Below are 20,711 nucleotides of genomic sequence, written 5' to 3'. Positions count from 1 at the left end.
AGCCAGGAGCCAGGTGCTTCTCCTGGTCTCCCATGCGGGTGCAGGGCCCAACCACTTGCGCCATCCTCCACTGCACTCCCAGGCCACAGCAGAGAGCTGGACTGGAAGAGGAGCGACTGGGACAGAATCCAGTGCTCCGACCAGGACTAGAACCCTGTGTGCCAGCACTGCAGGTGGAGGATTATCCTATTGAGCTGCGGTGCCGGCCAATTCCAACTAGATAATAAATCTTTTTATTATAAAATCTAAAGGAGGAAAAATGAAACAGGAAACAATCTTGTAAATACATTTTATTAAAATATGAATATTTAAGTGTCTACTGGTTGACAAGCAAAATATAGAAACTAGTAGAAATGAAGTTTCAAGAGTCTTTACCTGAGGTGGGGTTTGTGTTTGTGAGCATAAAGTCTGACTGAGAACATTATACACAGCATTATTTTTAAAAAAGAGAGATAAATTGGGGTAAGTGTTCTAGAATGGTTGCAAATTGCCACCTACAATGCCAGCATCCCAAATAGGCACCAGTTAATGGCCCTGTTGCTTCACTTCTGATCCAGCTCCCTGCCAAAGACATGGGGAAAGCAGCAATAGTTGGCTTAAGATGTTTGGGCCCCTGAAACCCATAGGGCAGACTCAGATGAAGCCCCTGGCTTTGGCCTGGTCCAATGCTGGGCCACTGCAGTCATATGGGGAGTGAAGCACTGGAGGGAAGGTCTCTCTATCTCTCCACCTTCTCTAACTCTGCCTTTCAGTGTGTGTGTGTGTGTATATATATATATATATATATATATTAAGCAAACCTTTTTTTAACAGAGAAGTGGATGTGGTTCATAAGGAGGTTAAGCTGAATCAATTACTTTATAACATGGAATGCAAAATCAGAGTTTTATCAATTTTGGTCTGAAATCCTAAATATGTGAACTAATGAACTAATGAACTAATCTTTAAACAGCTATTTCCCTTGGAATCTACTGTATCCTTTAATCCTTTTAAAGAGTTCTTCTCAGGTCTGAAGGATTAATGTATCATTTGGGGACAAAGATGCAGCCCAGGAGCCCTGCACTGGAGGCCAAGATGGAGAAGACCTCCACAGCCACCATGATATTCCCTTTAGTGCTGTGGTAGACAGGCAGGAAGGTCACCCAGACACTGCAGAACACCAGAATGCTGAATGTCAGGAATTTGGCTTCATTGAACATGTCAGGCAGATTCCTGGCTAGGAAAGCCACAGTGAAGATCCCCAGGGCCAAGGAACCCAGGTAACCCAGGACACAGTAGAAGGAAATGACTGAGCCCTTGTTGCACACCAGGATGATGTGGCCATGCTCAGAGTGTGCCTCTGTGTCAATAAATGGAGGAGAGGTCCCCAACCAGATGCCACAAAGAACAAGTTGGATCAGGGAGCAGATGGGAATAATATTGTTAGGTACCCCTGATAGCAGCCAGTGTCTCATCCTTCTCCCAGGGGCAGTGACCTTGAAGGCCAGAACCACAGTGATAGTTTTGGCCAGGATGGTGGAAACAGCCATGGTGAACACCACTCCAAATGTGGTCTGCTGGAGGACACAGGTGGCTGTACTGGGACGACCAATGAACAATAAGGAACAGAGGAAGCAAAAGATGAGAGCAATGAGCAGGATGTAGCTGAGACAACGATTGTTGGCGTTGACTATGGGAGTGTCTCGGTGCTTCACAAAGACCCCAAGAACCACAGCAGTGAGGACAGAGAAGCACACAGCTGTGCAGACCAGGGTCATTCCTAAGGGGTCATCATAAGCCAGGAAAGACACAGCTTTGTGCAGGCAGCGGTCTTGCTCTGTGTTGGCATACTGCTGCTCTGGACATTTCACGCATTGATCCATATCTGCTAAGACAGGAAAAATGCACCAGCCCAGCTTCAGCAGTGCTTAGTGTTATGTTCCCCGACTTCCAAAAGTACACTGAATAAGCTGTGGGAAGCATGTATCAGAATAATGTATAGGGAAGGATTCCTGATTAATATCACTCATCTAAATTATGGCTAAGACACAACACTATTATTTCTTCTTTATATTCATGAGATCTTATTTTTTCACACAACAACAACAAAAGACCTACTGTCTCAGGACACTTTGTTGTAATCATCAAATGCCCTCTATTTTTATTTATTTTTTTGACAGAATTAGTGAAAGAGAGACAGAGAGAAAGGTCATCCTTCTGTTGGTTCACTCCCCAAATGGCCACTATGGCCAGCACACTGCACCGATCCAAAGACAGGGTCCAGGGGTTCCTCCTGGATTCCCATGCAGGTGCAGGGCCCGAGCACTTGGGCCATCCTCCACGTCCTTCCCAGGCCACAGCAGAGAGCTGGACTAGAAGAGGAGCAGGCCGGCGCCGCGGCTCATTAGGCTAATCCTCCGCCTAGCGGCGCCGGTACACCGGGTTCTATTCCCAATTGGGCCACCGGATTCTGTCCCGGTTGCCCCTATTCCAGGCCAGCTCTCTGCTGTGGCCAGGGAGTGCAGTGGAGGATGGCCTAGGTGCTTGGGCCCTGCACCCCATGGGAGACCAGGAAAAGCACCTGACTCCTGGCTCCTGCCATTGGATCAGTGTAATGCACCGGCTGCGGCAGCCATTGGAGGGTGAACCAACGGCAAAGGAAGACCTTTTTCTCTGTCTCTCTCTCTCACTGTCCACTCTGCCTGTTAAAAAAATAAAAAAAAAATTAAATAAATAAAAATAAAAATAAAAAAAGAAGAGGAGCAACCAGGACAGAATCCAGCGCCCCAACTGGGACTAGAACCCAGGGTACTGGTGCCACAGTTGGAGGATTAGCCTAGTGAGCAATGGCACCGGCCCCAAATGCCCTATCTTATCCTGCTTAATTTATGACAGCATAAATCACTTCTCATATTTCTGGAGACTCAATCATTCAAGACCAAGGATCCTGCTGCAGTGTCCAGTGTAGGGTATCTTACATATGGCACCTTCTTGCTGTGTCCTCACAGCATACCACATCCTTGCATATAAATTAACTAAATCCTTCAATGAGGCTGGAACCTGTGTCTTAGGACACCACTGAAGAAGACCCTGCAATGTACCATCTACTTCAAGGCAAAGTTTCAAAATTTGAAACACCTACCTATCTCATTTACTTATGTCTCTAAAAGCAATCTCTTGGCTTCATTTTTTCAAAACTGAGGCCCCATATTGAGATACTATCAATTTACAAAATATCAAGGACAGCCAGTGCTGTGGTGCAGTGGGTTAATGCCCTTGCCTGAAGTGCTGGCATCCCATAAGGGCACTGGTTCGAAACCCGGCTGTTCCACTTCCAATCCATCTCTCTGCTATGGCCTGGGTAAGCAGAAGATGGCCCAAGTCCTTGGGCACTTGTTTCCATGTGGGAGACCCAGAAGAAGCTCCTGGCTCTTGGCTTCGGATCAGCACAGTTGTGGCCATTGTGGCCAATTGGGGAGTGAAGCATCAGATGGCAGATTCTCTCTCTCTCTCTCTCTCTCTCTCTCTCTCTCTGCCTCTCTCTCTGCCTCTCCTCTCTCTGTGTAACTCTGACTTGCAAATAAATAAATCTTTATAAAAGTAAATAAAAACAGAGTATCAAGGCAGAGAGGACTAACAGTAGCTGATACCGGGTGGAGTACGTCCTCTCATCCTGTAATGAGTTATATTTTCCATTACAGAATATCTTTTTTTTAAACTTTTATTTAATGAATATAAATTTCCAAAGTACGATTTATGGATTACAATGGCTTCCCCCCCATAACATCTCTCCATCTCCCCCACCCGCATCCCTCCCCTTTCCCACTCCCTCTCCCCTTCCATTCACATCAAGATTCATTTTCAATTCTCTTTATATACAGAATATCAGTTTAGCATACATTAAGTAAAGATTTCAACAGTTAGCTCCCACACAAATATAAAGTGAAAAATAATAGATGATTTTTTAAATGATGATGAAATCAGATCAGACCTATTGTCATGTTTAATCCCAGCGAGAGTCAAGTAGGGAATTAATAATTTTTTCTTCTTTTTTTTTTTTACAGAAGATCAGTTTAGTATACATTAAGTAAAGATTTCAAAAGTTTGCACCCCCATAGAAACACAAAGTGAAATATACTGTTTGAGTACTCATGATAGCATTAAGTCTCAATGTACAGCGCATTAAGGACAGAGATCCTACATGAGGTGTTAAGTGCACAGTGACTCCTGTTGTTGACTTTACAAATTGACACTCCTGTTTATGGCATCAGTAATCTCCCTATGCACCAGTCATGGGTTTCCAAGGCTATGGAAGCCTTTTGAGTTCACTGACGCTTATCTTGTTTAGACAAGGTCATAGTCAAAGTGGAGGTTCTCTCCTCCCTTCAGAGAAAGGTACCTCCTTCTCGCTTCCCATGTTGGATCACTCTCCCCTTTATTTATTCTGTCCGTTAATATTAGCAGGTACTAGACTTGTTTATGTGCTCCCTTTGACTCTTAGTCCTTTCATTATGATCAATTGTGAACTGAAATTGATCACTTGGTCTGGTGAGATGGCATTGGTACATGCCACCATGATGGAATTAAATTGGAGTCCCCTGGTATGTTTCTAACTCTACCATTTGGGGCAAGTCAGCTTGAGCATGTCCCAAATTGTACATCTCTTCCCTCTCTTATACAGAATATCTTGCAATGTAGATTGCAAATCATTGAATCAGGAGCTCATTTTTGGTAGTCCCCAAATCTTTCCAATATTGAGCCTCTCCAACTATGAGCGTACTTAGTCCACCTATGTCAGTCTTTTATTTTTCTCAATTATGTTCTGTAAATTTATGTTCAAGACTCTTACCTTTACTTCTAACTATTTTTACTTGTAAGGTGTTATAAACGCTCAAATTTTTCATTTTCAAATGCTTTGGGGCCCGTATATAAAAATAAAGTATATTTTTGGATGTTATCCTTATACCCAATCACTGTTATAGTCAAATACTAAGCTTATTTATGTGGATTTTATATTTGTACAAAATATAATCTGAACATCATTTTATTTCTTCTTTACCAATTCTTTTCTCTTTTGAAAATATTCACTAGACAGGATATGCAGCCTAATACTTAGTCAGATGTGGTTGTGTTGAATGTTCTTATTTTATTCTTTCAACACTGCCTCAAAACTATGGTGTGATTATGCAAATACTCTTTAGAAGAAAATTCTGTCCTATTCATAATTTGGGAAGAATTGCTTTCTGTTATTTCTATAACATGCACGGATGTTGATTTTATTATTTTTTGCCATCATTGGGATTTTTATTTCTTCCTTTGAGGTACTAGTGTATTGTTTTACATTGTGAAAAGCAATTTTATTATGAAACAGCCTCTTTATAAAATATGGCTTGACTTACTGCTTTTTTCTAAGATACACAGGTTTACTTCAAGAAGCAAAATAGCAGGGCCAGTGCTGTGATGTAGCAGGTAAAGCCACCACCTGCAGTGCTGGCATACCATTTGGGCACCAGTTCTAGTCCCGGCTGATCCACTTCCAATCCAGCTCTCTGCTGTGGCCTGGGAAAGCAGTACAAGGTGGCCCAAGTCCCTGGGCCCCTACATCCATGTGGGAGACCCAGAAGAAGCTCTTGGCTCTTGGCTTTGGATCAGCACAGCTCCAGCCATTGTGGCCAACCAGGGAGTAAACTGCAGATGGAATACCTCTCACTTTCCTTCTCCCCTCTCCCCTCCCCTTCCTCCTCCCCTCCTCTTACCCTCTCTCTTCTCTTCCCTCTCCCCCTCCCCTCTTCCCTCCCCCTCTCTCTCTCCTTCTCTCTCTGTGTAACTCTGACTTCCAAATAAATAAATAAATCATTTAAAAAAAGGAAGCAAAATGGCTATAGATTTCCTCTTTTGGGGGTGGTGCCATGGTGCAGTAGGTTAATCCTCCAACTGTGCTGCCTGCATCCCATATGGGCACCAGTTCTAGTCTCAGCTGCTCTTCTTCCAATCCAGGTCTCTGATATGGGCTGGGAAAGCAGTAGAAGATGGACTAACTCCTTGGTCCCCTGAACCCATGTAAGAGACCAGGAAGAAGCACCTGCTCCTGGCTCAAGATTAGTGCAGCTCCGGCCATTGCAGCCATTTGGTGAGTGAATTAATTGAAGGAAGACCTTTCTCTCTCTCTCTCTCTCTCTCTCTCTCTCTCTCACACTTTCTGTAACTCTACCTCTCAAATAAATAAATAAAAATCTTTAAAAAAATTCCTCTTTTTGAAATGACTTTGTAATACTGAGGAGACAAAGTTAGGCCATTTTCAAAGAATTCACTGAATTTTCCTTTTCTCTGAACAGACTTAGTAAATAACTGTTCCTTCTTTTATGAAGGTTTGATAAATCCCTCCCAAAAGAAGCTGTTGGAGATAATAAAAATGTATGGAGACTTCTTAAAAATTCCTCACTTAATGTTATTTGTGCTTTGAGTATGGCTCTGACAAATCCTACTGACATGAGAATTTGAGAACTACACCTGAGGTTTCAAAAGTATTAACAAGAATCTTTTATAATATATATTCACTATGTTAGCTTTTTGGGAAATCTATATTGATGACCTATTTTCAGTCTTAGTATCTCTTATTTACTGCATTGTCCCTGCTTCTTCTTGATCAATTTTATTTGTTTTATACAAGAATCAACTTGCTTATCCTGTTTATGTTTGGATTTTATTTTCCTATATTTATCATTTCTTATGTTCTCTTTTGTGTTTAATTTAGTGTTCTTTTTCCGGTACTCAATAAATTCTTAGAAATGATAAGTTCAGCTTTTAATATACATTATACATTAATATATAAAATCTAGAATTATAAATTTCTTTGGAATTATAAATTTCACTCTAACTGGACACCAGATTTAATAAACAGTGTTTCTAAATGGAAATATACATCTATCTTCTTTATTCTATAACCCATGAGTAGTTTAGTGGTGTATTTATATTTCCAAGGCTATCGGAATTCAAGCTGGTGGATGATGCACTCTCCATCACTGCACATGGAACACATATGAACTTGTGCCCAATGTGTACACACAAAATGCCTTTACCCAAGTCAGTGATATGCAGACCATGACAGAAATCTCCTACATTTCTAATAAGCTGAGTTAATGCTACATCAGTGTAATATTAAACAACACACCAATCACAAAATCAGTCTTAGAAAATCCCCACTCTATATAAGTGACTTCATGTTCCAAGCATGTGTAAGGAAGGGTAGGCTAAGCTATGATGCTTAGGTTGGGTGTAATAAATGGATTTTCAACTTTAAAAAAGAAATGATTTCAATATAACACCATTAACTACTGTAAGTCAGAAGCATTCCAAAGTGATAATTATGGAAAATCCAATATACAAATATTCAGTCCATTTCCCATTTCATCTCCCAACCCCATCCACATATTCTCTGTGCTTTACCAATGAAGCCTTTTTCTTAGGTTCTCTGCATGTTGTGTGAACCGGCAATTCCCCAAATTCAGCCACTTCTAATAATTCTACCAAGAATTTACTCCCCATTTAATTCACAATATTAATACTAACATCTGTTGGATGGGATCCACAACATCACCTCAAAGAATGCAGATATCACCAAGTAATACGTCCTACAGACAACTGTGTTGTGCATGCTTTCATTGCAGTCAATACTACTACTATGATTGCATATCTCTATATTTTTTTCTTACCCGTGAACTAGAAAAGAGCATGAAATACAATCTCCTCACTCAGAATATGGTATATCATAAACATGTTTTACACATCAGTAATACATACCAGTAAATCAAACACAACCTTTATAAGTACCTGCTCCACTGAAAAACAGTGCCAGGTCCTGGGAAAATAAGGACTTGTAGTATCTATGTCTTCAATGTGATCTAAATGTCATTTCACACTAAATGAAAAGTAGATACATATGATACCTGTGTTCACTCCATGATGGAGATGGAACTTAGGTGACTGAGTGGTGGTCAAGAGGAGTTTTATAAAGACACTAATGTCTGCTGTAAGTGTAAAATAATACCTGAAAACACATATGTCACTGAGTGAATGTTGAGAATACTGGTGAAGCCACATATGTCCCACATTTGTGTAACCAGGTTTCATTCCCAGATATGGCTCCTGTTCCAGTTTCCTGTCATTAAGGACCCTGGAAGGCAGGGGTGAAGATTGAAGTGGCAGGGTTCCTAACACACACATGAGAGCTCTGGACTCAGTTCTCAGCTCCTGATTCCAGGAATGGTCCAGCCCTGGCCACTGCAGACATTTTGGAACTGGACCAGAAGATAGGAGATTTGTTTATATCTGCCTGTCTTGTTCAAGGCCGATGCAGACTAACATAATAGGGTAAATATTTATAATAATAATTTCATTATTAACTTAAAAGTGGAGATCCTTGTCTCTGCAGTTCTCCTCTAGGCCCTTTCCACTTCCTTGGATGGATGGGGGAGAATAAAGGAGAAATGAGGAATTTCTCCAAATAGGTACACTTACTTGTCTGATTGGAAATCTCATTCTCTGGGCACAGAGTGCAATCAAAACAACAGGCAGCCTTTCCCTCTCGAGGGGTCTTCCTGAATCCAGGGCTACAACTCGCACTGCATATGGACTGGGGAGGCTGAGGACAATCAGATATGTGTTGGTCACTACTGAGAGTACCACCCATTCTTCTACCAACTAGGGTGTTTTACAATACTGAAGTCAAGACAAACTTAACTTGCACATACATCTACATCCAATTTTATGGACTGAATGCCATGTTTATTGTATGCTGTGAAATGTATGAGAATTGCGAAATATTATTGAACAGCTGTGTTCCCTTCATATCCAACAGAAATACAGTAAGAAACATCTCTTAGTTGGGAAGGTGAGTTGTTAAATGGCATAAATAGCCATTTACTGTGCTATGAGTAAACAGAAACCTCCACAACAAGATTAATCATTTGGGGCTAGTGATGTAGCATAGTAGGTTAAGCCTCCACCTGCAGCATCAGCATCTAATATGGGTGCCAGTTCACATCCTTGCTACTCCTCTTCCAATCCAGCTCCTTGATAATGGCCTGGGAAAGCAGTGGAAGTTGGCCCAAGTCCTTGGGCCCCTGAACCTATGTGGGAAACCTGGAAGAAGCTCCTGGTTCTTGCCTTCAAATAGACCCAGCTCTGGCCATTGTGGCCATTTGGGAAGTGAACCAGTAGATGGAAGACCTCCATCTGTCTCTCCCTCTTTCTGTCTCTAACTCTGCTTCTCAAATAAATAAATCTTTTTAAAAGATATTTAAAAAATATCTTATTATTTTATTTACTAATCTTATTTATTTATTTCAAAGGCAGAGTTAGAGAGAGGCAGAGGCAGAGACAGGTCTTCCATCCACTGGTTCACTCCCCAGATGGCCACAATGGCCAGAGCTATGCTGATCCAAAGCCAGGAGCCAGGAGCGTCTTCCCAGTCTCACACATGGGTGCAGGGGTCCAAGGACTTGGGACATCTTCTACTGGTTTCCCAGGCCATCACAGAGAGCTGGATCAGAAGTGGAACAGGTGGGACTCGAACCAGCACCCATATGGAATGCTGGCACTACAGATGGCAGCTTTACCCACTATGCCACAGCACTGGCCCCGATAAGTCATTTTTTTAAAGATTGGCTGTTTTTGAGTAGTGCAAAGAATTATTATTAATTCCAATACACCTGTTCAATTTTTGTGGCACACTCTATCAAATCTTCATATAAAGACAGGTGTTGACCATGTGGAGCATATGGAGAAAACTTCCCTACTTTCACCTTAATTCCTACACCATCTGGGAAATTCCAATAGTTGAGAATGTCATACTCTCCATTCAATTTGTGTTCCTGATTAAAATTCACTGTGTCTCCAGCAGGATTGTTAAGCTGGAGGTTCTTCAGAAAAGGGTGCAGCTAAAAGAGATGCATCATCTGATGATAAAGGGCATCCCAGGGTTCAGGCACAAAGCCTAAATTACTGAAAGTCTCTTATCATCTGAAATGCCTTGCTGAAGATGTCAACATATTACAGGCACACAAGGGAGTAACAGAAATGAAAGGCCACAGAAAACTAATCATAATGTGTCTAAAATATCAGTAAGAATCAACAGAAAACTACCAAACATGCACACCTACACAGTAAGGAGGCTGACTGCTCAGACAAATCTCAGCTGTTGAGTCAAACCCACACCCTTTTCCTACTGAAGTATCCAGAACAACAGTCTGCAAAGGAGCTTATCAGTGACTGAAGTTGCTGCTTAGTTACATTATATGATAAGGCTCAACATCTTTTATGAACTTAAAGAACTAATCCTCTTCCTGTTGGGAGGGAAGTACAGTTATCTTTTTAGAACTCTATGAAATACCTGAAATCTGTTCTCTGAAAAATTTTAAAAAGAACTTCAAAGGAAACCTCTAGATTTCTCCTATGGAAAGCAGTAGAAGGGCAGGCTGTTGAGGCCTTATATAAAACAAAGCATCAGCCCAGATTCACAATGCCTTTCTGCTTGCCCACTTGGCTCCATGCTCTTGACAATCACTTAGACCCAAGTCTACATTTATGTCCTGGGCAATACATACAAGTCATATTCCCCAGTGCTTTTGGAGAAGGATTATAAATGATCTGGTTTGCTTAAAACATCTTGACAACAAGTGACAGTATGTAACATCCAATGGCAGAGCCATTACCTGCCAAGGAGAAAACACCAGTCCTTTTCCATTTCCTCCTGGTGACATTTCTACTTGTTGAAGAATCATCTCATGTATGGCATGAGCCACAGCATACACAGCATTGTATATATTGTAACTCTCTTCTGTCATGGTCATGTCAAAATGGTACCAAAGCAACCATTCCAAGGATGCACTGGGTGGACAGTTCTCCAAAGCTTTACAGGTAAGTTTAGAAATTGAGGAATTAAAATATGGCAGCCAGAAGTCAGCAAGGAAAGGGTCCTCTGGGTATCTGGATGGATTGGCTGTTCGGATAAAATCTGTGAAACCAGAAATTTCACCATGGTGATGTGAGAAAATGAGTGCCCATGGAATGAGTCAAGTAGGAAATAGTGATATCCCATTGTGAGGTGGTGACCCACACTTTCCTCATCATTATATGTTCCCTCTTTCCAAAGGTCAGGCCTCAAAAAGATTCATTGTCACCAAAAATAACATTTGCTGATGATTTCATGATCTGCCAGTGATACAATGAGGTTCTTGAGTAATACAGCAACACAGTAACAGGGATCATTTTCAAAAAGGCTACAGAAATTCCATTCCTACACTTGATCTTAGCCAACTCCACTCTCAATTCTGAGAGAAGTTGCATACCTTTCTCATCATCTGAGATGGCCAGCCCCACCCATGTCCAACATAAATGAAGCATCAGAGACACCATGCCATGCACCAGAGTCATCTCCTTGGGAGCCATCTGATAGAGGGAAGGAAACTTGCCATTTTCACTCAGAATAGGATCAAAAGTGCCAAAAGTTAGCTAAAGGGAAAATAAAATATGAAGCAACAAGAGGAACCGGGTTTCCAAAAATCATAATCTCAGTTCTGACAGGCATTAATCAAAATATGGTCAGAGGGGGCTAGCGCTGTGGTGCAGCGGGTTAATGTGCTGGCCTGAAGTGCCAACACATATGGGCGCTGGTTCAAGTCTTGGCTACTCCACTTCCAATCCAGGTTTATGCTATGGCGCAGGAAAGCAGCAGAAGATGGCCCATGTCCTTGGCCCCCTGCACTCACCTAGGAGATCAGAAGAAGCTCCTGGCTCCTAGCTTCAGATCAGTGCAGCTCTAGCCATTGCAGCCAATTGGGGAGTGAACCATTGGATGAAAGAATTTCTCTCTCTCTCTCTCTCTCTCTCTCTCTCTCTCTCTATCATTCCCTGTCTCTCCCCTCTCTGTTTAACTCTGACTTGCAAATAAATAAATAAGTCTTTTTAAAAAGCTGGTCATAACTCTTTAATTAACAATTATTCTTAGGTGTTTAAATTTAACTGAAATGTGATCCCTGTTAAATATAAGAGTGGGAATAAGAGAGGGAGGAGATGCACAATTGGGGGCATGCTCAATCAGACTTGCCCCAAATGGTGGAGTTAGAAATGTGCCAGGGGATTCCAATACAATCCACTCAAGGTGGCATGTACCAATGCATCTCACTAGATCAAGTGATCAGTTTCAGTTCACAAATCATCATAATGATAGGATTAAGAGTCAAAGGGATCACACAAACAGGACTAGTGTCTGCTAATACTAACTGATAGATTTAAAAAGGAGAGAACCATGCAACACGGGAAGCAGGATACACAGCAGACTCAATGAATGGTAGATGTCCTAAACAGCACTCTGGCCTCAGAATCAGCCCTTAAGGCATTCATATTTGGCTGAAGAGCCCATGAGAGTATTTCAGGCATGGAAAGCCAAGACACTTTGGCAAAAAAAAAAAAAAAAAAAAAAAAAATCTCTGCGAGTGAGATCCCAGTAGAAAGAACGGGCCATCAAAGAAGAAGGTACCTTTCTCTGAAGGGAGGAGAGAACTTCCACATTGACTACGATCTTGTCTAAATAATATCAGAGTCAGCAAACTCAAAAGGCTTCCATAGCCTTGGCAACTCATGACAAGAGCCTAGGGTGAATACTGATGCCATAAACAAGAGTGTCAATTTGTTAAGTCAAAAACAGGATTCACTGCGCACTTACTCCCCATGTAGGATTCTGTCCTTAATGTGTTGTATAATGTGAATTAATGGTGTAAATAGTAATCAAACAGTACTTTATACTTTGTGCTTCTGCGCGGGTGCAAACTGTTGTTGAAATCTTTACTTAATATATACTAAATTGATCTTCTGTATATCAAGACAATTGATAATGAGTCTTGATGTGAATGGAATGGGAGAGGAAGTGGGAGATGGGAGGGTTGCAGGTGGGAGGGAAGTTATGAGGCGGGGGAAACCACTGTAATCCATAAGCTGTACTTTGGAAATTCATGTTTGTTAAGTAAATGTAAGAAAAAAAAAACTGGTCATAGGAAAAAAAGCAATCAATCATTTCTTTTTATTTGTCTTTTTTGGGGGCATATTGGTTTTTATTAACATTTATAGCTGAACTAAAGTTGCATGATCAAAATGCAATAGAATTCTTTCATTGGCAATAACTGGTTATATTGTATGATTTTTTAAAATTTAAAGATTAACCGTCATGTTCACAAATATTTTCTTTTTTTCAGATTACATTGATACATTTATTTTTCCACTTTCATTTAACTAATAATTTATTTTTCTAGTCATCCTCACTCCTTTAGAATATTCTAAGAAAAAATTAACAATGTAATAGTTGCAGGAAAAAACTCTGTCTTCTCTCTCTCTCTCTCTCTCTCTCTCTCTCTTCCTGTATTTCAAAAAGAAAATATGGCTTTTCCACCAGTTTCCTGAGTATTTGCCCTTTGAGATTATGTACTTTAACAGATGCTTAAATCCAGTCTCCTCCTCTCACCCTTCTAAGCTCCAGAGATTGGCATCAGCCAAAAATAGCTCTCTCTCTCCTCATGACACCCCGCTCACCTGTGGAAACTTGTAGAGTCCCAGCAGTGTCCCAATTTGGGCAGAAGTTGCCCACATTGTCCCTGTCAGTACTGCTGCAGAACTGCTCTCTCTTCCCTAAGTGTAATTCGGGATGCTCTCAACCATCCCTGAGAGCCAAAGGAAGGGAGTCTGTAACATCCTTCGATTACTGTGTAGGACACTGAAGACATCATATCCCAGAGACAGGTTGGGTAGAAGATGTGGGCTCCTGTTGATCTCTTCAGTGGCGAGGACCAAAGCCAGAACATGCTGATAGTTCTTAGACTCCAACCTGCATACAGGGCACAGGAGTCCTTAGGGAAAAGACTCCAATTATGACTGGCCTCAAATCCAATTCAGTGACTTGTGTGGCCTGAAAGTTTGTAAGATTCTTTTCCAAATACATCATTTCTGAAGTTTTCAGTTTGGTGTTTGCCTTTAACTGCATCTTTGCTTTTATGTGGTCTATTTCTATATTTCTTTATATTCTGAGGTGAGGACATTAAATGCCTGCAGGTTTAGGGGTATAATTCCATTTCTTTTTACTTTAATACCAGTTACTTTACTGACACTCAAATTTTAAAGAGCTCAGAAAATTAGTGACTATTATTCAGACTAATCATAAGGGGAGAATACAACTTTCCAAGGGGAAGAAAACAACAGCAACTACTTCTTATGAGCAACATTTTAAACAGATTGGCAATGGTTCCAGAAAACACAGACAAATCAGAACAGAACAGCAAATAGAGCTCGATCTCTGTGTTTATACAAAAGTTTCATACATCATTAAGGTAGAATTGAAAAATAAGTAGAAAATAAGAATTATTCTAATAATAGTGAAAGTAAAATATCAGGAATGAAAAACTGAAGGAATAAACTTGTATTTGATGAGAAAGTAAATTCTAGAGGCTCCAAACAGTTTATAATAAAGTTAAGTCCAGGAAAAAAAAGAAACTGGCAAAAAGGCAGAAAGTAGAGGACACAAGATTTTTGCATTTTACTCTTCTTTCAAGTTCGTGCTTGTTTCTACTGTAAAGATCCCACTCTCAACAATATTTAAGATAAGCAGCAACTTCATAAGAACATTGCACAAAGTTCTTTAAAAGGGAAATAACACGTTAAAATTAAGATAAAAAGAGCAAGAAATCAAATAATATATGAAGACATGAGGTATACATATGATCAACCTATCTACACCTATCTATCATAAAAATACTAACATTAACAATGAGAAACCATTTGTACATGGACAACCAGGAATAAATCCCTCTTTTTTTTTTTTTTTTTTTTTGACAGGCAGAGTGGACAGTGAGAAAGAGAGACAGAGAGAAAGGTCTTCCTTTTTGCCGTTGGTTCACCCTCCAATGGCCGTCGCGGCTGGTGCGCTGCGGCCGGCGCACCGCGCTGATCCGATGGCAGGAGCCAGGAGCCAGGAGCCAGGTGCTTTTCCTGGTCTCCCATGGGGTGCAGGGCCCAAGCACCTGGGCCATCCTCCACTGCACTCCCTGGCCACAGCAGAGAGCTGGCCTGGAAGAGGGGCAACCAGGACAGAATCCGGCGCCCCGACCGGGCCTAGAACCCGGTGTGCCGGCGCCATTAGGCGGAGGATTAGCCTAGTGAGCCGCGGCGCCGGCCCAAAATCCCTCTTTAAAAATAAACATGAGCGCTGGCACCACAGCTCTATAAGCTAATCCTCCAACTGCGGTGCTAGCACACTAGGTTCTAGTCCCGGTGGGGGCGCTGGATTCTGTCCCGGTTGCTCCTCTTCCAGTCCATTTCTCAGCTGTGGCTGGGAGTGCAGTGGAGGTTGGCCCAAGTCCTTGAGCACTGCACCCATGTGTGAGACCAAGAGAAGCACCTGGCTCCTGGCTTCGGATCAGGGCAATGCGCCAGCCTCAGCGCACCGGCCGCAGCAGCCACTGGGGGGTGAACCAATGGAAAAGGAAGACCTTTCTCTCTGTCTCCCTCTCTCATTGTCCACTCTGCTTGTCAAAAAAAAAAAAAAAGTAAACATGAGGGGCTGAAACTATGACATAACAGGTAAAGCAGCCATCTGCAGTGCCAGCATCACATATGATGCTGGTTCAAGTCCCGGAGGGTCCACTTCTGATCCTGCTTTCTGCTATGGCGTGGGAGAACAGCAGAAGATGGCCCAAGTCCTTCAGCCCCTGCACACATGTGGGAGACCAGGCGGAAGCTCCAGGCTCCTGGCTTCAGATCAGACCAGCTTTGACCATTGCAGCCATTTAGGGAGTGAGGCAGCAGATGGAAGATCTCTTTCTCTCTCTGCCTCTGCCTCTCTGCAACTCTGCCTTTCCGATAAATAAAATCTTTTAAAAAAGTAAACATGAAATGGTAATTCTCTTCTGTATAATTTTTGAAACAGGATATTTCCCTGGGTCAGGGCCAGGGCCAGGGCTAGGGGGTTCTTAGACTATATTCCTCTAACTGCTTTACAATATAGATAACTCTGACTGCAACCGGTGAAAATTGTTGCAGATTAATGAAGTTGACTTAATTATTCTCCACAGTGTGTGTCAATTTTACTCTCTAAAAATATAAAATTCTAATTTATCCATGTATAATAAAGTAACTGAATATAAATAGCAATGCACTGAGCTAGTTTCCATCTCATCAATTCATTAGTTTTCAAAATATACTGTAGATCTCTTTGTTATAATCGATCTTCAATCAAAGATCTTTCTACTGGAGCAGGTGTTTATCAAAGCAATTAGGACAATATTGAGATACCCACATCCCAAATTGGAGTGCCTCGGTTTCAGCTTGCTCTACTTCAGTATCTAGTTTCCTTCTAAGGCACACGCTGGGTGGCAGTAGGTGTTGGCTCAAACATTTGGTTGCCTGCCACCCATGCCCATGGAAGACCTGGATGGAATTTCTGGTTCCTTCATTTGGCCTGGCCCAGATCTCACTGTGTTGGCAATTTGGGGAGTGAACCAGCAGATGGGTGATCCTCTTCCTTGTCTCTCTGCTTCTCATATAAAATACCTAATTACAGTGCTCCTAATTGTAGTACCACAAACTAGGAATCCAATTAGAAAACTTAGAAACACCCCAAAATTGGTAAGAAACTAAAATTATGCTAACTCTACAAAGTAAAATAATAATAGGTATAATATTCAAATATGGACATGTTTATATAAAATATTTACGGTATTTTGTAACACAAGGAAAATGAGCTAGGAGGAGTCAAGGTCAAATGATCCCACTTGTCATGTCTTCATATTTACATGAAGAAATAGAAAGCATAAGATCAGGGTGATGTGATGATTTTGTGGAACTGAGGCATTTCTCCAACAAAGACAAATTGAAAATTTCATTTGCAAAAGTATTGAACTAAAGACAAATATATTAATTCTGCACATGGAAACATCCTCCCTGTCAAAAAATCCTTCCGTTTCCCTATCTGAATTATAAGGTAAAAAATTTTCATGGGCCCATAAAGGCTTCTAGCTATTGGATAACTTGGTGTGAACAGGAGGACCTTGTGTAGCTTCAAATATATGCACTTCAGGCATGGATAGGGCATCCAGCACATGGGTCTGGAGGGAAACACTGGCCCAGGCACCTCGGGCCCCTGAGCTGGGGACAGAGAAAATCAGAGGACAAGAAGAGCAGGAGGTTCACCGTGGCTATGATGAGAGACAACTGCCCTCTCCAGCACCCTAGGAAACCCTGCCTTCTGCCCTGGCCAAGATTCATTTCATCAAATTTGACTCAGCCTCCCCTGAATTGTTTTCATTTTACTATTTATTTTTATTAATATAAAGAGAACAGATTTAATATAGTTTATAGATAAAATTCTAATATGATACTTCTCACTTCCTCTCTCGCTCCCTTGCTTCCTCTCCATCCCTGTTGCTTTTCTTTTTAATTTTTGTGATAAAATTTTTTTTTAAAAACTTATTTAATGCATATAAATTTCCAAAGTACGACTTATGGATTACAATGGCTTTCCCCCCGTACCGTCCCTCCCACCCACAACCCTCCCCTTTCCCACTCCCTCTCCCCTTCCATTCACATCAAGATTCATTTTCGATTATCTTAATATACAGAAGATCAGCTTAGTATACATTAAGTATGGATTTCAACAGTTTGCTACCACACAGAAACATAAAGTGAAAAATAATAGATGATTTTTTAAAATGATGATGAAATCAGAACAGACCTATTGTCATGTTTAATCCCAGTGAGAGTCAAGTTGGGAATTGATAATTTCTTTTTTTTTTTTTCTTTTTTTTTTTTTTTTTACAGAGGATCAGTTTAGTATGCATTAAGTAAGGATTTCAACAGTTTGCACCCCCATAGAAACACAAAGTGAAATATATTGTTTGAGTACTCGTTATAGCATTAAATCTCAATGTACAGCACATTAAGGATAGAGATCCTACATGAGGAGTAAGTGCACAGTGACTCCTGTTGTTGACTTTACCAATTGACACTCCTGTCTATGGCATCAGTAATCTCCCTATGCTCCAGTCATGAGTTTCCAAGGCTATGGAAGCCCTCTGAGTTCTCTGATTCTTATCTTGTTTAGACAAGCTCATAGTCAAAGTGGAGGTTCTCTCCTCCCTTCAGAGAAAGGTACCTCCTTCTTTGATGGCCTGTTCTTTCCACTGGGATCTCACTCGCAGAGATCTTTTGCCAGAGTGTCTTGGCTTTCCATGCCTGAAATACTCTCATGGGCTTTTCAGCCAGATCCGAGTGCCTTTAGGGCTGATTCTGAGGCCAGAGTGCTATTTAGGACATCGGCTATTCTATGAGTCTGCTGAGATTCTCACTTCCCATGTTGGATCACTCTCCCCTTTACTCCATCAGTTAGCGTTAGCAGGTACTAGACTTGTCTATGTGCTCCCTTTGACTCCCAGTCCCTTCACCATGACCAACTGTGAACTGAAACTGATCACCTGGAACAGTGAGATGGCATTGGTACATGCCACCTCGATGGGATTGAATTGGAATCCCCTGGTATGCTTCCAACTCCACCACTTGGGGCAAGTCAGCCTGAGCATGTCCCAAATTATACATCTCTTCCCTCTCCCATTCCCACCACCATGTTCAACAGGGATCACATTTCAGTTAATTTTCAACACTTAAGAATAACTGTGCATCAATTACAGATCTAAACCAGTCATATTAAGTAGAACAGATAAAAAAAACTACTAAGAGGGATAATGTATTTAGTTGTTCATTAATCAGGGCTATGCTGATCAAGCCACCATTTCCCATAGTGTCCACCTCACTCCAACAGGTTTCCCTCTTGGTGTTCAGTCAGTCGTCACCGATCAGGGAGAACATATGGTATTTGTCCCTTTGGGACTGGCTTATTTCACTCAGCATGATGTATTCCAGATTCCTCCATTTTGTTGCAAATGACTGGATTTCGTTGTTTCTTGCTGCGGTATAGTATTCTAAAGAGTACATATCCCATAATTTCTTTATCCAGTCTACCGTTGATGGGCATTTAGGTCGGTTCCAGGTCTTAGCTATTGTGAATTGAGCTGCAATAAACATTAGGCTGCAGACCGCTTTTTTGTTTGCCAATTTAAATTCCTTTGGGTAAATTCCAAGGAGTGGGATGGCTGGGTCGAACGGCAGGGTTATCTTCAGGTTTCTGAGGAATCTCCAGACTGACTTCCATAGTGGCTTGACCAGTTTGCATTCCCACCAACAGTGGGTTAGTGTCCCTTTTTCCCCACATCCTCACCAGCATCTGTTGTTGGTAGATTTCTGAATGTGAGCCATTCTAACCGGGGTGAGGTGAAACCTCATTGTGGTTTTGATTTGCATTTCCCTAATTGCTAATGACCTTGAACATTTTTTCATGTGCCTGTTGGCCATTTGGATTTCCTCTTTTGAAAAATGTCTATTGAAGTCCTTGGCCCATCTCTTAAGTGGGTTGTTGGTTTTGTTTTTGTGGAGTTTCTTGATCTCTTTGTAGATTCTGGTTATTAACCCTTTGTCTGTTGCATAGTTTGCAAATATTTTTCCCATTCTGTCGGTTGTCTCTTCACTCTCCTGGCTGTTTCTTTTGCAGTACAGAAACTTCTCAATTTGATGCAATCCCAATAGTTGATTTTGGCTTTGACTGCCTGTGCCTCCCGGGTCTTTTCCAGAAATTCTTTGCCTGTGCCAATATCTTGAAGGGTTTCTCCAATGTTCTCTAGTAACTTGATGGTGTCAGGTCGTAGATTTAGGTCTTTAATCCATGTGGAGTGGATTTTTGTGTAAGGTGTAAGGTAGGGGTCTTGCTTCATGATTCTGCACGTGGAAATCCAATTTTCCCAGCACCATTTATTGAATAGAGTGTCCTTGCTCCAGGAATTAGTTTTAGATCCTTGATCAAATATAAGTTGGCTGTAGATGTTTGGGTTGATTTCTGGTGTTTCAATTCTGTTCCATTGGTCTATCCATCTGTTTCTGTACCAGTACCATGCTGTTTTAATTACAACTGCCCTGTAGTATGTCCTGAAATCTGGTATTGTGATGCCTCCGGCTTTGTTTTTGTTGTACAAGATTGCTTTAGCTATTCGAGGTCTCTTGTGCCTCCATATAAATTTCAGCACCATTTTTTCCAGATCTGAGAAGAAGGTCTTCGGTATCTTGATTGGTATTGCATTGAATCTGTAAATTGCTTTTGGGAGAATGGACATTTTGATGATATTGATTCTTCCAATCCATGAGCATGGAAGATTTTTCCATTTCTTGGTATCCTCTTCTATTTCTTTCTTTAAGGTTTTGTAATTTTCATCGTAGAGATCTTTAACGTCTTTGGTTAAGTTTATTCCAAGGTATTTGATTGTTTTTGTAGCTATTGTGAATGGGATTGATCTTAGAAGTTCTTCCTCAGCCATGGCATTGTCTGTGTATACAAAGGCTGTTGATTTTTGTGCATTGATTTTATACCCTGCTACTTTGCCAAACTCTTCTATGAGTTCCAATAGTCTCTTAGTAGAGTTCTTTGGGTCCTCTAAATAAAGAATCATGTCATCTGCAAAGAGGGATAGTTTGAGCTCTTCCTTCCCAATTTGTATCCCTTTAATTTCTTTTTCTTGCCTAATAGCTCTGGCTAGAACCTCCAGAACTGTATTGAATAGCAGTGGTGAGAGTGGGCATCCCTGTCTGGT

The 20,711-nt window shown here is 41.3% G+C and overlaps 1 pseudogene; it reads right to left on the bottom strand.

The window, feature by feature from the left end:
• Positions 1–1,025: 1,025 nt before the first annotated feature.
• Positions 1,026–20,711, bottom strand: part of LOC127489105 (vomeronasal type-2 receptor 116-like) — a 33,629-nt pseudogene continuing 13,943 nt past the window's right edge.

This window comes from Oryctolagus cuniculus, chromosome 16, assembly GCF_051225735.1.
Source record: "Oryctolagus cuniculus isolate XC-2025 breed Fujian yellow rabbit chromosome 16, ASM5122573v1, whole genome shotgun sequence".
NCBI lineage: Eukaryota > Metazoa > Chordata > Mammalia > Lagomorpha > Leporidae > Oryctolagus > Oryctolagus cuniculus.
Note: the sequence above shows the minus strand (reverse complement) of the source record. Positions and strands in the feature narration are given on the sequence as shown.